The sequence below is a fragment of the Chinchilla lanigera genome, unplaced genomic scaffold, assembly GCF_000276665.1.
Source record: "Chinchilla lanigera isolate Chin_1 unplaced genomic scaffold, ChiLan1.0 scaffold00111, whole genome shotgun sequence".
NCBI classification, from domain to species: domain Eukaryota; kingdom Metazoa; phylum Chordata; class Mammalia; order Rodentia; family Chinchillidae; genus Chinchilla; species Chinchilla lanigera.
In genome coordinates this window covers 694,260-711,936 of record NW_004955512.1, presented here as the reverse complement: position 1 = coordinate 711,936, position 17,677 = coordinate 694,260, and the positions used below count along the sequence as shown (strand labels likewise).

The 17,677-nt window shown below is 36.5% G+C and overlaps 1 long non-coding RNA gene across 1 annotated transcript; it reads right to left on the bottom strand.

Moving 5' to 3' along the window:
- Positions 1-4,932: 4,932 nt before the first annotated feature.
- LOC102023943 lies at positions 4,933-14,574 on the bottom strand. Its single transcript, XR_264439.1, has 4 exons — positions 14,463-14,574; positions 13,928-14,088; positions 7,213-7,390; positions 4,933-5,207 (listed from the first exon to the last, which is right to left on the bottom strand). It is a non-coding gene; the product is annotated as an uncharacterized LOC102023943 (long non-coding RNA).
- Positions 14,575-17,677: the final 3,103 nt, after the last annotated feature.

The window sequence follows — 17,677 nt, the reverse complement described above, 5'->3', positions numbered from 1 at the left end:
GTTAAATGTGTACAGAATATCATTGGATTTTGATTCTTAATCCACTTTGTTTCTTTCAACAAGTGAATTGAGGCCATTTACATTTATGGTTATAATTGGTATGTGTTGGTTTATCATTGTCATATTATATACTTGTTGTTGGTTTACTACTTTTTCTACCTGTTTAATTGCTTATTCTGCTTGAGGGCTACTTTCTATTGTTGTTCTTGAAATTGTGATCATGTTTTTCTAGTCTAGAATATCTTTTAGTATTCTTTGTAAGGATAGTTTGGCACTCATGAAGTTCTTCATTTGTTCTTTGTTGTGGAAATATTTTATTTCTCATTCGAATTTGAAGGATAGTTTGGCAGTATATGTCAGTCTTAGTTGGAAGCTCTTTTGTCTCAGGACCTGTAATACATCACTCCAAGCTCTTCTTAACTGGACGGTTTGTGTTGAGAAGTCTGCCATGATTCTGATGGACTTTCCTTTATAGGTGATCTGTTTCTTTTCTCTAGCAGCTTTTAATATTCTGTTCTTTTGCTGGAGATCTGGGATCTTGATTATTATATGTCTGGGTGTAGATTTATTTTGATTATGACTAGTTGGAGTTCTATATGCCTCATTACCTGTATGTCAGATTCTGTTTCCATGTTTGGGAAATTTTCTACTATTATTTCTGCAACTATTCTTTTCATGTCATTTATGTTGCCTTCTGCTGTTTCATTGACTCCTATTAGTCTTACATTATTCCTCTTTGCCTCTTCTTGCAGCTGTTGAATTTACATTTCTTGGTTCCTTTTTGCTTTTAAGAGATCTTTTCTTTCAGAATACTAGCTGCCATGCTGTCTTCAAGGTCTGAAATTCTATCTTCAGCTTCATTTAAGCAGTTTTCCAGCTTTGAGTGGAAGTTTTGGTTTCCTAGATGTCTCTTTGAATCTGTTTCATGTGTTGTAGTTCATTCGTATATTGTCCATTTAATGTTTCCATCTGTTGCCTATGTTCACCTATTTTTTTATATTTCATTATTGTTGTCATTTCATTTCTTGCCTGAGAGATTATTTCTGATCTGATCTCTTGTATGGCCTGATGGAATTGTTTCTTCACTTCCATTGCAATCATTTCAGCAATTTCAGGTGTGTGTTTACCAAGTTCTCCTATGTCAATGTCTCCTGGACTTGTTCTGAGTGGGGTGGAGTTCTGAGATTGCATTTTAGTCTTTCTTCTTGTCATGTTTGATGCTGGAGGCAGAATGCTCTGTCTCCCTCTTCCCTGGCAGCTCAGCCAAGGTCACTAGTGTCCCTAGTTTTCCTGGTGGTCAGGCTTACTCTTCAGTGACCACTGAGATGTGCTGCTTAGTGTGGGGTCTTCTGGCAGATGGTAAAGTGTACCTCATTCTCCCAGGTCTCAGACACGAACCGTGATGTCAGCCAATGGTAAACCATCTGATCCAGTGTCCCCTGACAGCTCAGGGCATGAGTATGACCCAGAAGCAGGTTGTACTGGTGGCACAATCACAGACCAGTGGTCCTTTGTCCCCAGGCAGTTCAGGGCTCGGGCAGAACCCAGACATGAATAGCAGGGTCAACAGTTCATGGCCCACCTGATTCCATGTCTCTAGGCAGCTCAGGGTGTGCACAGGAACCAGAAGCAGCCTGCACTGGCGATGATCATGGACTGCCCATGTCTGTGACCTCCAGGAGGTCAGGGCACAAGTAAAGCCCAGATGCGAACCATGGTGCCAGCAGTTTGTGGACCACCTGCTCTAGCACCTCAGGTGGTGCAGGGCACATGAAGGGAGGACCCAGACACGAACCTCAGTGTTAGCAGTTCTTGGGCCTTCTAGGTCAGGATCTCCTCTCTGCACTGGGTGCATGGAGGGCAGAGACTTGCCTGCTCTGCCTCCAGGAAGTAGATGGGGAATACCTGGTTCTCTGTGCATTCAGGTGTGAACTGTGGTGTCAGTGGATCACAGACCTCCTGATTCTGCATCTCTGGGTAACTCAGGGTGTGCATAGAAGCCAGATGCAGGTTGCACTGGTGGTGATCATGGACTGCCCATGTCTGTGACCTCCAGGAGGTCAGGGCTCAAGTAAAGCCCAGAGGTGGACCACAGTGCCAATAGTTCATGGACTGCCTGCTCTAGTACCTCAGGCAGCACAGGGCACATGCAGGGAGGGCCCAGATGTGAACCCTGGTGTTAGCAGTTTGTGGGTCTTCTGGGTCAGGATCTCCTTTCTGCATTGGGGTATTAATATGAATTAAATAGACCAAGACATGTTAACTTTCACAAATCTGCCACTGGAGACTATGGTTAAGGAAATGTGTCTGGTTATCAAATTGACCAGGGGTGGACTGTGGAAGATTAACATATGGTCAACTTGTAACACTTAACTGAACTGAATCAGGGTGGTGTTGAGTGTGGAATGCCTACTTGAGCATTGGTGCCAACAGCATGAAAAGAGAACTAGAGGGGAAGATGTGCTGTTGATTCTCCTGGAGAACGTTGTTGTGCTGGCTTTCGTGATATGAACTCAGTTGTTCTTATCATCAGAGGAGATTGGGACCTTGCTGAGGATGGCTGCAATTTTTTTAGGGGGAGCTTTGGTCCTTACTCTGAGCATCACTTCTTGGGTCCATTAGAGATCTCTCAGCCTGGTGGCACAAAACCTTCATCCAGCTGGTGCAGACATTCTAACTTCCACCACTGACCTTTGGGCTTTCCCAGCACAAATCTTTGGTACAGACTTGCGTGAGACATTGTTGTGAGCTCTAGACCTCCAGTTGGATTCATGGAGGTCACTGTCATGGGCCTCAGTCTTCAGTTGAGCTCATGCAGGACACTGCCATGGGACCCAGGCCCTCATTTGAATGCTTTGTGTCTCTAGTGTATGGCTAGACCTCCTGCACTTTTTTGCATTTGACTGTTTGCATAAATATTATAAAATAATCCTATAAATTATGCATCCTGTATTATATCTTTTCCTTTGTGAATCTTGACCACATGGGTGTAACTGGAGATCATAGCATGAACTATCAGATAAGTCAGACACAGATAAATATTATATATTCTTACTTAGAAGCTGAAAAGTTAATCTCATAGCAGCATGAAGTAGAATAATGGTCACAGATATGGGGAATGGCAGGAGGGAAGGAGACTAGAAGGAAGTCAAATAATAGCTACTAACACAGAGAGGAGGAGTTTGTTCTCTTTTTCTGTAGCACAATAGGGTAACTATTGACTAAAACCATGTGTTGTACAAAATGACAAGAAAAGAACAGTATAGAACTGCCAGCACACAAATATAATATTTTAAAAGATAGGAATCCTTCTTATCCTGATTACATTTTACACATTGTGTGCATGCATCAAATTACCATAATGTAACCTTTAACAGTGTACAAATACGATGGTCTCAAAAAATAAAAGTAAAAGCTCAGGAAGAAGCTATTTCTTTTCACTTAGATTTAGTGAGTATGATCCCATAATTCTTATGGTTTAACCTATTTTGAGGTAGTATTTATGTTTCTTGGAGCTGCAAATGTTTCATTTAACACAATTCTCCACCCATAAGTTCTAAATTTCTTTTCAGTGACAAATCATTGGCATTTCTTTATTGGTGAACTGTTCATGACCTTTGGAAAGACAGTTTAAGGCCATTATAATTTTTACTTCCTGTAATTTCAGATGAAGTAATATACTTGTGAGAAGCTTTCCCCATAGTTCTTTTGCTTATTCTTAAAACTGCCACTTCGATTCATAAATTAACTTTACTAGCCACTGTGTCCTCTCTTACATTGGTGACCCACTTTTAGATGGTAGGATGCATGGCTTTTCTTATTTTTACCTGGCCCAAACTTGCTGGGTTTTTTTCTGCCATTAACAAAACTTTACAACCATTAAAAAATTTACTTTGTATTAACCATTTGTTATTTTTACTGTCATAAATGTAGAAGATTGCATATTCGCACTTTTCTAACAAATTAACAAAATGATGGATCAGTTATAATTTGTTATGTAAAATAAGCTACCTGACTGGGTAGTCTTTTTATTTGTGTGTCTCAGAACATCATACCTATTGTACTTTGTTTATAGTGACTTCTTTCCTTACCTTTATAAGTTTGTAAGTTTCTTCAAACCAAAGTCTGTATACACTAAATTTTATTCCTGGTCCACAAGTCCTTTATGAACTGGGTAGGTTAGAACTTTGACCTATTTATGGGAGATGTGCATAGCAGACTTACCTTTATTAGTTACTAAATAATGATAAGCATGTACTGGGGTCTTGTATACAATACTTTCCTTAATTATCCAATAAGTTTATAGATTATATATTCTTACTTCCAGTTAATAGTTGAAGAGGAGCTCACTGATGACAAATACCACTGATACATTTATTCAGTTATCAAGGATTTCTTAAGCACAATCTACCTGCCAGATATTGTGATAGTTGCTATAGACACATGGTGAACAAGTTATAGTTCCTGTCTGTGAGAACTTTATGTTAAGGGCAAAGACAAGGAAGTCAAGGTAATTAGTACAGAGTGAGATCTGAGAGGGAAGAACAAGGAGTTATAGTGTTAGGGAAAAGGACAATTGATTAAAATGTTGTGATTAGGGATAGTTTCCTTAAGAAAGTGACATGTAATTTCAATCTTAAAGTAAGTGGTAGTTAGGTAAAGGGGAGAAAGATGAGGCTTGACTTCAAAGGTGAAGAGTGCCTTACACTGGTCTGTGAGCCATCAAATGAGCTATATTCTAAGTACAGCTATATTCTAAGTACATTCAAGGAGTTCAGAGGGAGGTGGTGAGAGATGAGCCTGGAAAGGGATGTGTAAGTCAGGGTTAGAGTGCTAAGAAGTGCAAAGTTTGTTATCTAAGTACTGGGGACTAAGTTGGGGCAGAAGAGTGAATTATTTCTATTTTGGAAAGTTCAGAGAATACTGAAGAGCTGAGTGTGACAAATTATTTTTACTGTAATGAACCAGATGGTAAATATTTTCAGCTTTTCAGCTATATGGTTGATGTTTTAAATACGCTGCCTAGTTACTGTTACTGTAGCACAAAAGCAGCCATACACAGTATGTGAATTAATGGTAAGGGCTATATAAAAAATTCCATTTCCAAGAACGGGCAGGAGCTGGACTTCACCAGAAGGTTTGGGAGGAAGTGGAAGTCAGAAGAGAAATGCTGGTTCATGGTAACCCAATCAAACAATGGTGGTGACCTGAAGAACACAAAGATAATTCAGAAAAAGTCAGCAGATTTACAATATAGCAAAGTACCACCATATGCTTATGTAGACAGGGCCTGTATATGACTAGGATCTAGAGATTGACTTGATCTATGAATAGGATGAGTAAAAATGGCTCTCGGAGGACTAGCATGAGCATTTGTACAGATAGTTATGTTCCCACTGTGGACTAGATAATTAAAATAGGAGGCTGGCCAGATGTGCTGGCACATGTCTATAATCCCAGTATGCAGGAGGCTGAGGTAGGTATCACTGTGAATTCAAAGCCAGCCTGGGCTTCATAGTGAGTTCTTGTGCAATCTAAATTACATAGTGGGACTTTGTCTCAAAAAAAGACAAAAAAACAAAATAAAAAACTAAAAAAAAAAAAATAAATAAAAAAAATAAAAATAAAACAAGCAACCTAAAAATCCCCAGCAGGGTAGGGGAATAAAGTAAGGAGAAAAAAGTTTATTTAAATGCATTGAGGATAAAAATATGTGTCAGAACCCAGAAGATGTTTGATGGTAGTTGGAAGTTAGGTACTCAGGAGAGCATTCCAGGATACCAAGCAAATTTTGTTAGTCATTAGTATGTCCGAAATATAAATGACTTTAGAGTTGTGGAACAGGTCCCCCAAGAAGAGTGAGACAAAGAAGAGTGGTGGAAAGGAAGCTTCAGGGGCCCTTAATTTCTAGGTGCTTTCCATGCAGGAAACAGAAGAGTATCACCATAAGGATATGTAAAAACCACAAGTAGACAAAGAAATACAAAGGAATAGACCAAAGAAAAAAACAAAATCATCACATTTAGCATTGTGACCCTTAGTATTAGCATTGTGACCATTTTTGGTCAACGACTTGGCTGGAACCTCAGAGGAGTGACAGTGAGAATGCCTGTTCATAGTGAGTTGAATGGTACGCCCAGGTGAATGTTGACCTCTCTTCTGGGAAATATGATTGTGAAGTGGAGAAAATGAATGTGGACAGAGCTGATATGTTTTGACAAAGAAGGGAAAAACTGGATGATCTTTACTTTCTGATGGGAAATATTTAAAATGCTTACAAGGGAGAATCAATGAAAAAAGGGCTGGAAGAAGTGGAAGGGCCTGGACAAGTTGGAAGAAGTGGAAGGGCCTGGAGTCCAGGGAGAATGTTAAGCACATACTCAACTGCAGGGAAAAAGTCACAGCGTTTACATAGAGACAGGGAGTGGGAGCTGGAAAGGCGTATATTTTAGTGAGTCAGTAAGTAGGGGAGAGACAGGAAACTGAGGGAGATTTGTGTTTCTAAGTTTAGAATAGGGATCTCAGCTGTGAAATGGGAATTGGCTGCTGATGTTTGTGAGGTTGACTGGTGTAGTGAAGATATCTTTTTGGAAGACTCAAGGGTAAAATAAAATATTTTGGGAGGTCCTCATGCCACTCTTATCCAATACTGTATATTGCTGGTGAGAACTCATACAATCTTCTGATTTATAGGGAATGACACTAGTTCTAAAGGTACCACAGACACAGTGGTATCTACTGGAAACCTGGTCCTTTTTCTAATTTTTCTTACAAAACACTATTAAGTATTAACAGGCACTTGTCCAAAAGGGTATCATGCCCCCATGACTTCCATATTTCCCTACATGCTCTGAAGAAGCAGACTGGACAGGGAAATATTTTTAGATGTGATTTCTCAAATGGAAGCAAGCAGGATGTTGTCAAATATGTGTGAGGCAGATAGCAGGGAAAACAGAATGAACAAAACAAAACAACATACCACAACTACCCAGAAACAAAGATAAACAATAAGAAATTAAAACCAGGAATAAATGAGAACATTTCATCCCTACAAGAAGAGGAATATCCTTATTAAAAATATTGGAAAGTATGAAGGTCAGATTGTAATATCCTGAATATCTTACTTTCTCAGCTTATTTGCATGTTCTGAAAATCTTCTAGAATTAGTCAGACTAGAGAATGAGAAAAGAATTGAAAAATTTACTTGCTCACTCAAAATTTCTCATTACTGCTGTGATATTTATGGTCAATCCTTTCCATAAAGTAGTCTCCATAAAGTAGTTATTTATGAGCAAAATTGGAAATTCTCAGTGTACATTTCCAGGCCAGTGATAAATCCACACTGATCAGGCGATGAGTGTATACTTTAAGAGCAGGCTCCTTAGCTGACCTATGGATAAAAAAATATAGGAAAGCCTGTTTGTTTTATTTTCATAGAGTACATTAATTTGCCTGATTCTATATTACAAGATCCACTTTCTCATTATCCAAAGAAAAGGATTTTTCCTTATAAACAGCTTGAGGCCTTTCTAATGCCTACCACCAGAAGAGAAATATCAGACGAAGTAAAAGCAGGTTGGAATTGGAATAGATAATATAATTTACTTTGTAGGGGTGGGGAAAGTCTATAAATGACAGAACATTTCACTAAGTATTTATCAGTTGGCATAGACTTGGTTATTTTGGACTGCCCAATTATGCACTGCATTAATATTTTATGCACAGCACACTGCATTTCATAGTGTCACTAAAATTAAATCTGACTACTACAAACATTGTCAGCAAACCAAGTCGTGTAAAATGTGGCTTTAGCATCACTCACTGTGCTCACTACCCTGTTCTGATAATCATTTCCAGTTCTAAACAAAAGAAGGGCACACTACTCCCAACAATAATTTGATAATTTAATGTTTCAGACATGAGGGTTTGACCTTCCCTCAAACTGGAGGTGGATTTCCTTTTCCTTTGGGATTCCATCACTCGAGAGGTGCTCTTCAGGGACTATGGAGAGATGCGGGGCTGTGGACATGGGAAGTCCCAGCCTCCTCCTCTGGATCTGATGTATGGGGTTGAGGGTGGGCATATCGTGATAAGAACCAGAGCTCCAGAAAAGAGTGACACTGCGAAATAGTGGTAGAACATTTCCTGTATTAGTGCATATTTAAGTTTATCTATAAGTACTACAGGAAAAAAGTAATTAGCCCAATAAAAAATGATCCTTTTCCTTCATGTAGGTTGGGCATCCTTCATCCAAAAAACCAAAATTCAGAATTAGAAAGGTTGAGTTCCAGTGTGATACTGCAAGTGAAAAATTCCACTCCTGACCTCAGATGACTGAAGTCACAGGCAAAAAGCATGCACAATGAGAAATGTAGTTTCTCATTGTAGTAAACAATGTAGTAGTATACAATAGTTTATGCAGTGTCCTCAAGGGAAAAGGGCCCTCCCAGCCTGTGATGTTGTTTTGTGAATAAAATAAAAACATTGTATAAAATTATCTCAAGGTATGGGTGTGGGTGTTTATGAAACAAATTTCATGTTTAAGCTTTGGTACCATGATACATATATTTCATTATGCACATGCAAATATTCCAAAATTCTCCTAGCTCTTAAATCTTTAACATTTCTGATTCCAAACATTTCAGATAAGGCATACTCAACATACACTTTAATTATGATTACCCAAAAGCTTTGTAAGAAGCTTAGCCTTTTTTTTTTTTAATTTTTGCATGTTTTTGTATTCCATGAGAAAAATGACAATATATTTTGGATCTTGCAAAATCTTGCTTTTCATGTGTGGAAGCCAGCTAGGCCACACTTTCAGATGTGGACAGCTTGGTTCCAGACTTTCTCTGTCCTGTGGCTATTTCTTTAGACATTCTTTTTTTTTTTTTTTTTAAAAATCTATAGTTTGTGTTATTTTAATCGGTCCTATTGCCATTACTTGCTATACATTTAAAGAATTGTGATCAAGGCTTATTTCTTTCCCTAAATTGTATTTAAAATAGTTAAAGAGGTGACTCTGCAGGTTATCCTTTACTTCATCAAGACCCAAGCATTTTTCTTAAATGTCCTTTTAAATTACAAATTATTCCAAACATGAAATACAAAAAATTTTACACAGTGGAGTCCTTTGTGCTCACTGCTAATATTTAGCACATAATAATCTTAATACTTTTAAAAAGATATTTAGGATATTCACTATAATGAACAAATATGATCAGCAAATGATGAATTAGCTTAGTTTTTTTTCAATTGTTATTCTTTTCTTTCTTTATGTAATCTCATTAAACTGGCTAGAGTCTTCTTCCATATGATGTTGAATAAAGCTGCCAGTATTGCTATCTTTTAAAGAAATGCTTCAGATGTTTCACCATTAAGTATGATGTAAGGTTTAGGAGAATATTTTACTAGATTAAGGAAGTTTCTTTCTATTGCTAATGCTTTATACCTCCTGGAGTAGCTATTGAATATCTTTATATATTTTATTTTTCTCCAGAGATGATGTTAACACAGTTTTATATTTAAAAATGTGTTGATAATTACATGAAAAACTTTTATAATAGTAGATTTTCATGTGTACCTAAGTAAATGCTTTTTCATGATGAATGTATATTTCCATATGGCCTCCTGGTGCCTTTTATGTGTTGGTGTAGGCCAAGGGTGGGAACACGGTGTACCTGTGCCTTGGAAGGATGCTTAAGGAGCCTCTGAGCAAAAGACAATGGGAGGCTGAGGAGCAGCCCCTCAAGGCTGTCTCCCATTCCCGTCTCTTCTGAAAGGCTATCATGGGACAGTTTCTGTTTATTTCTGGCTTATGTTACACATGAGGTTTCCTATCTTACTATTCTCGGAATTGAGATGCAGAATATAATTTTAAAAATGTAGCTGCAGTTTTAGTTATTGGTATCCCAAAATATACACTGTGCTCCATTGGCCTTTTGTTTGATACTGCTGCTTTTGATGTGGGATAAGAACCTCTGGCTCTTCTTCCTTTCATGGGCTAACAAGAAAATTTCCAGAAATGTAAAGCATCTTTGAACATACTTACTGGCCCTAATAGTCAGGCATACATGTAAGGCTTGTCTTGTTGTATATGCTTGACAGAATCCTTGCAACATGGCTAGACCAAGTTAAATATTTTCTTTAGTATTTTTAGGATATTATCAATAAAGTAGATCTAAAATTTTTCTTTTAGGTATGTCTTTATGTTGACTATCTAGTTTACATCATCTAATAAAACAGAGCTCTTTTTCTCCTATACTTTGAGCCACTGATATAAGATCTGAATTACGTATTACTTGTCTATTCAGTGGAGTTATCCAGAAAACTCTCTATCTGTGGAAGATTCCTTTGGAAAAGAAGATTTTTAGCTACTAACTTATAGTGGTACCTCTGTTCATGAACTTAATTCATTCCATGATTCTGGGGAAAAAGGCCACACTCATGTTCATGGAAAAAGATGCCCATTGATGTGTTCATGACCCAATGTAGAGTTTACAAACAAAAACAAAATTTTGCAAAACACTTCTGCATGTGAAGCAAATTATTCACAAACGAAAGTGTTCATGAATTGAGGTAACACTGTATTTAATAAATATAAACCTATTCATTTTCAATTCATCTAATTTTATTAAATAATTTCCCTTCAGGTGATGCCATTTTATATAGTAACTTAGAGTTGTTTATAAACTCTTCCTTTTCATCTGTACTGATTTGTTTGGTATTTGATGAGTTGCTTTGTGATCTACTAGATATTCAGGCTTTATATATGTTCCAAAAGTGCTTAAAATATGTATTCTCAGACTTAAAATATGTTTAATGCAGTGTTCAACATGTGCTTGTTATAACAAGACTGAATAGTGCAGGACAAAAGGAAAACAGCAGAGTAAAAGCTGGGAGCAAATTATAGCCTTTACAGGAGTAGGAGCTGAGAGACCTGGAAGACAACAACTTGGCAAAGAGAAAGAGAAGAAAAGTTCTGGAAATCAAGAAAGTTAGAAATTACAGAGAAACTGAAGACAATCTAGAGAAAATAATGAAGCATTCTGGAACCCTATCCCCAAATGTTGGGGAGAGGGATTTGTCTCTGCAAACGGAGGCAAGCCTGGAGGGGGTGGGTCAGCAGCCCCAGTGAGAAACAGTGGACCTGTACCACCAGTCCCAAGAAAAGGCCATCTTCATTGTAAACTGCAAACATAGTGTAGAATTTTACTCTGAAAGTGAATCCTTCCACTTGGCAGGCTAGTCCTGAAGAAGAAATGAACCTAAACACATGCTGATTTTTTTTTTTAATTTTAAAGAGAAAAGAACAAAAATAAAATAACAAAAACAAAACTATACAAAAATTATAAATATGATACAGAATTTCAAAACAAGATGATAGGAAATCAACAATGGTTGTTGTATTACTTATTTTTATCTTCAGAGTAGTTGCTCAGATTACCAGATCTAGGTATGCAAGGTTGATCAAACCATTAAACATTAACTGTTCCTTTCAATAAACCAGTAGAAATTAGTCGTGCAATTATCTTAGCTATCCTGTGTATATATACATATATTTTTCCACTTTCCTTCTTGTTTTCTCCTGTCCCTCATCCCAGTTGTTCTTTCTTATTGAGCAGTTTTGTATTTTGGACTGATAATCAGAGCCATTTTGAGAGATTTATTTTTTTAAGACTGAGCTGCTCCAGGAATAAGCAATCACAGAACAATTACACTTCAGGGTCTCTAGGGTCTTCTTCCCATAGCAACTAGATAGGAAATGGCCACAGGAGATGGTAACAGCAGTAGAAAGGGCTAGTCACAGACCTCCTGAGGAGTTTAAGCAGTCACAAGCTCAGGCTGCAGAAGACATGGTTCTTTCCATCTGTGGTGAAAAACCAGGCTGGTTGCACATGGTTTTCTGTGGGAACTGGATCTGAAATTGCTAGAATTTAGTCCAGTGGACTGCTTTGCCCCCTTTGCTCCCACTTTCAGGAAAGAGTTCAGTGTTCTGTTTGCTTTGCCAGTGGGATCAGTGATATGCCTTAGCCTGAACATTTGCCATTTCCTAGGAGGATGGATTGAGGGGCCTATGGAATATGGTGAGAAGGTACGGGCACTCAAACCCACAGGCTGCAAAGCTAATGGGGGATAGTTTTGTTCTGGGTTCTCAGCAGGATATCAACAGTAAAAGCTCCTGGAGTAAATATAGTCTGGGAGCAGATAACATACTATTGACTGACCCAGTCCAAGAGGAAAGACAGGAGGGATCAGACTGAATAACAGATTTGGCTAAGGTAAAGAAGGTCTCAGGACTTGAAGACAAGGTGGATGTAGCAAGTCACGTGCTCAGTGAACTCTCCAAATAAGAAATAATGGAAGCTGGATCTAACAGCTGTTAGATAACTCAAAAAACCCCCTCAGAATTATAGGCATAAAGAACAAATTTAAAAAATGACTCAGAAGCCATAAAAAATTGATTCACTGAAATCATAGCAAAAAATTTCTGAAGTTTAGGGAAAGAATTCACTGTTAAGTACAAGAGACCCATAGAATATCTCCATGAAACATCATAATCAAAACTCCAGATATTCAACCAAAGGAGAGAATACTAAAAGTTGATAGGGAAAAATATCATATACTGTAACCTGTAAAAGAAAGGCTACCATAATAATAGGGGACTTCTCAGCACAAACTTCAAGACCAGAAGTGTTTAGAGCAAGGTTTTTCAAAGTCTAAAATAAAGCAATTGTCAAACAGACTTTTATGCCCTGCACATCTAGTTTTAAAAACTGATCAAGAAGTAAAGACTTTTCATGACAAGGATGACCTAAAAATACATAACCACTAAACCTGCATTGCATAAAATATTTAAAGAAATCCTAAACAGAGATAGGGAGGTCAGCAGCACCAAAGATCCCTAAGTATTCATTTAATAGTGAGAGATATTAATAAAAAAGCCCTGAAAATAAAATAAAGCAATAATCATGAAAAAATAATATAAAAGACAAGATTTAATAAATGTCCTAAATAATAAGTTTGAATGTCAATGGTCTTAACTGTCCAAACAAAAGATGCAGATTAGCAGATTGGTCAGAAAACATAATTCAACTATGTGTTGCCTGCAAGAGACACACCTCATCAAAAGGAAGCACACAAACTCAAAGAGAAAAGATGGAAAATGACACTGCAGACAACTGAAGCAAATTGCAGCCTTGAATAGTTATTTGTAAGCATTGCAGACTTCCAGCTAAATCTTATCAGAAGAGAAAAAGTTGGACACTGCACACTGTTAAAGGAAATAACTCAACAGAAGGAGATAACAATTGTAAATATATGTGTACCTAATATTGCTGCTCGCAATTTCATAGAAGAAAAAGATACTGGACATAAAAAGACAGACAGTCATCAATAAAATCATAGCATGGGACTTGAATATCCCACTCATAAATACATAGGCCAAACAAACAAAAATCAACAAAGAAATATCAGAGTTAGACAATACCATTGAACAAAAAGACTTAAAAGATATCTACAGACTGCATCATCCAACAACAACCACAATGCACATTTTTTTCATAATGCACAGAACTTAAAAAAAAAAAAAAAAAACCACAGTTTAGGCCAGTAAGCATGCTTAAGTAAATACAAAAGAATTGAAATAATTCTCTCTACAGTATGAAATGATAACTGAATGAAACTAGAAATCAGCCGTGCAGGAACTATGCAAACAATTAAATATTGTTATGGAATAAACAATGGATCACAGGAGAAACCAGGGAACAAATTAAACAATTCCTAGAATCAAATGACAACAGAAGGACAACACAACAAAACCTTTGGGACACAATGAAAACAGTCTCGGAGAAATTTATAGTTGTCAGTGCACACATTAAATGAATAGTGACCCCAAATACATAACTGAATGACGTATCATACTTACTTTGCAAGTGAGACTGATACCTAGAGGATGACACCAGGAAGAGAACATTGTGAGTGGAGACATAATCTCTCGAGACTTCAGAGGAGCTTTAGCCAATATATTTCCTTGTTACTCATGCAGGCTGATGTAGATATTTTGTACGTTCAATACAAAGGATCCTACTGATAGCCAGGAGACAAAATGGCAGAAGAGGAGAAAAATCATACCTCCAGCAAATGGTTAAGTAAACTCTCTTCTAAATGGAGATGAATTAAGGTTATACTGGAATATATAACCCATATCTTTCTTTCCTCTCAATAAATTACTGTTGATATTTAAATTAACTTCATTTTCCTTATAAAAACAGTTTGAAAAGTGAGAGAAAACAATTGTAAATTGTCTTTGGCTTCTGTGATAAAGAGAGCAGCTGCATTAGATGAGGCCATATGGGGATATTTATAACAAAAGAAATATAATAATTGCAAACTTTTACAAAATGCTATGTGACAGGTACTTCAAAAATAGCTTTACATATGGTAGATTATTTAATACTCACAAGCATGTTTTGTGGAAGGAACCCTCAATTAGACCCACTTCACAGTGAAGAAATTGAGGTACAAAGAAGTTTCATAAGTAATGAAGCTAGGATTTGAGTCCAAGTCGCCCATCTCCAAAATAATTATTCTTGGCTGTTATTTTGCCCTGTGATATTCAAGGAAATGTGTGGTGATTTCAGCTAAAAAAAATATTCTAGAAACCTTTACCACATTACTGAATATTCTTACTGTGGCCACTCTACTTCCTGTCTCTTTCCATACTATCATTTTGTTTGTGCTCAATTTTATTTGCTTTTTGGCAGGTGGTGGAAATAATTTGTGTATTTGGGGGGATAAGAATGAAAGATAGAGTGAATTTGGGGAAGACAAATGATAAAAGAGAGAACCCATGTTTGTTTATTAAAGTTTACTATATTTTAAGTGACAGAAAACTCAATGCAGTTGTGCCTAACAGAGTATAATTGATGACCTCCCATAATTGAAAGATCTTAGGATAAATTTCAGATTTGTCCTGGAAGTTCAACTATGACCGTCAAAATTTTTTTCCATCTTTATGTTAACTTTGACTGAGTGGTTAGCTTCATTCTTTTTTGTGTCTTATGTTATTAACTATTTTTAAATTTGATTAAGTTTATTGGTACAATTTAGTTATACACAATGATCACATACATCATAGGGAATTTGCACCTGTGCATAATGTACCTTGATTTGTCTTTATGCCCTCCCATTCCCCTCACCTCCCTTTAACCCTTCTTCCCCCCTTATGTACAAAGCTATAGTTCCATTTTATCCTTATTTTCTCATTTATTCTTCCTTTCCCCGTCCCCATTCCTTAGTCATCCCCATTCCTTAGTCGTCCCCATTCCTTAGTTCCCCTTTCTTTTTGAGCAATTTCATCCTATTTCACCATATCTCTTGTGCAATTTGGTTCTTATTTATACTTTCAGTTTCTCATACCAGTGAGGCAATTTGATATTTACACATATGTGTCTGATTTATCTCACTTAAGAGCATGGTCTCAAGGTCCATCCATTTAGCAATACAAGTTTATCCTTTATGGCACAGTAGTACTCCATTATATAAAAAAACCACATCTATTATATCCATTCATTGGTTGATGGGCATTTAAGTTGTTTCCAGGACTTATCTATTACGAACTGTGCCACTACAAACATGGGGGCAAATTAATTGCTGTGATATGCTTTAATTCTTTTGGAAAAATACCAAGGAGGAGAATAGCTGGGTCAAATGGAATCTCTATTCCTATTTTTTTCTGAGGAATCTGCACACTGATTTCCACAGTGGTTGCAGTAGTCTACACTCCCACCAACAGTGGAGAAGTGTTCCCTTATCCCCACAGCCCTACCAGCATTTATTATTAGCTGAGTTTTTGAAAATAGCCATACTTTCTGGACTCAGTGAATAGGAGTGTTGTTTTAATTTGCATCTTTCAAATGATTGGTGATGCTGAATATTTTTTCATATATTTATTTTCCATGTGTATTTCACATCAGGAAAACAGAATGAGCTCAAATAAATAGCCTAATGTTGCACCTCAAACGTCTAGAAAAAAAAAAAAGCAAGTTAGTCACAAAGCCCATGCAAGGGAGGAAATTATAAATATCAAAGCACGAGTTAGTGCAATTGAGCCTAAGAAAATAATAAAAAGAATCAATGAATTGAAGAGTTGGTGCTTTGAAAGATTAAATCAAGTTGATAAACCGTTAGCAAATTTTATCAAAAAAGGGAAAGAAAAGATTCAAATTCATGAAATTAGGAAAGAAAAGGGTGAAATCACTATGGATCCAGTGGAAATTCAGAAGATCAACACCTACCTCAAGAATCTTTTAACAGGATGGAAAACATAGAAGAAATGGTCAGATTCCTAGATACATATAAATTACCAAAGTTGAAACAAGAAGATATAAAAGTTCTAAATAACCCAGCATCAGTTAATAAAATTGAAAGTGTAATTAGAAACTCACCAACAAAGAAAAACCCAGGTCCTGTTAGATTCACTGCTGAATTCACAAGAAATTTAGAGAAGACATTATGCTACTACTCCTCAAATTCTTTAATAAAATTGAAAGGGAAGCAATACTCCCTGACTCATTCCTGGAGGTTAGCTTCATTGTTATGCTGGTTTATTTCACGAGGAACATGGTTACCAGGATTGGTGGAATTACAGTCATATCTTTTCACACAAAAGGAGACAGACTGGGTTTCCTGGGTGTCTTTAGCAATCCTTTCTTTAGTCTCACTGTGACAGAATAGGTCATTTGGCCACTTTAATTTGTGGCTGAGACATAAGAGTGTAATGACTTTTTTGGGCCCATGAACCATGGACTTATCTTTTAATACCTGGTTAATATTTCACTGAATGTAGGTATCACATTTTGTTTACCTGTCCATTTGTTACTGGACCTTTGTCCTTTGAGGATGGAGCTGCTATGAATACTAATGTACAAATATTTATCTCTTTTAAATTCTTTTTGGTACATAGTTAGTAATTACTGGGCCATATGATAATGCTATATAAATATTTGAGAAACCTAAGAATCTTTCTTTACAGTTTTAAATGGTTGGAAAAGAAATTTTAAAAAGAATATTTGGTAATATAAAAATTATAGGATAAATTAAAAAATACAGGATTAAATTAAAAATTTAATGTCCATAAATAAAGTTTTATTGGAATATAGCCATGCTCATTTCTTTATTGTCTTTGACTGCTTTTGTGCTACAACAGGAGATGCATAATTTGTGGATAGTTTTTAAAAGAAAAATAAAAATGGACTTAAATTAGATTTGGTTGTTACTATTGTCATGCAATAACAATTCTAAATAATGTTAATGATAAAACTCTTCCCTCTACAATATTTTCTTGCTTTAAATTCTTAAAAGTAGTGGTGCTTACTACTAAATTTTAATGTGCATTAGCTTCAAATTAATACATTTCAGTTACTTATTCTTTAATAACATTGTATCATACTTACTCATGGAATTCAGAGAGAGAGAGAGAGAGGGAGAGAAATTTTACAGTCATCCATATACACCTGGACAAGCCTATTTATATGTTTCTGGTAATCAATTTTCCATCATTACAACAAAAGGCTCGAGATAGCCTGTAAAGACAATCACCACTAAATCTAGCTTCACAAGAGCTAAGGCAATCAGGTGAAAGAACACATAGTGTGCTTTTAGTATAAAAGAGAAA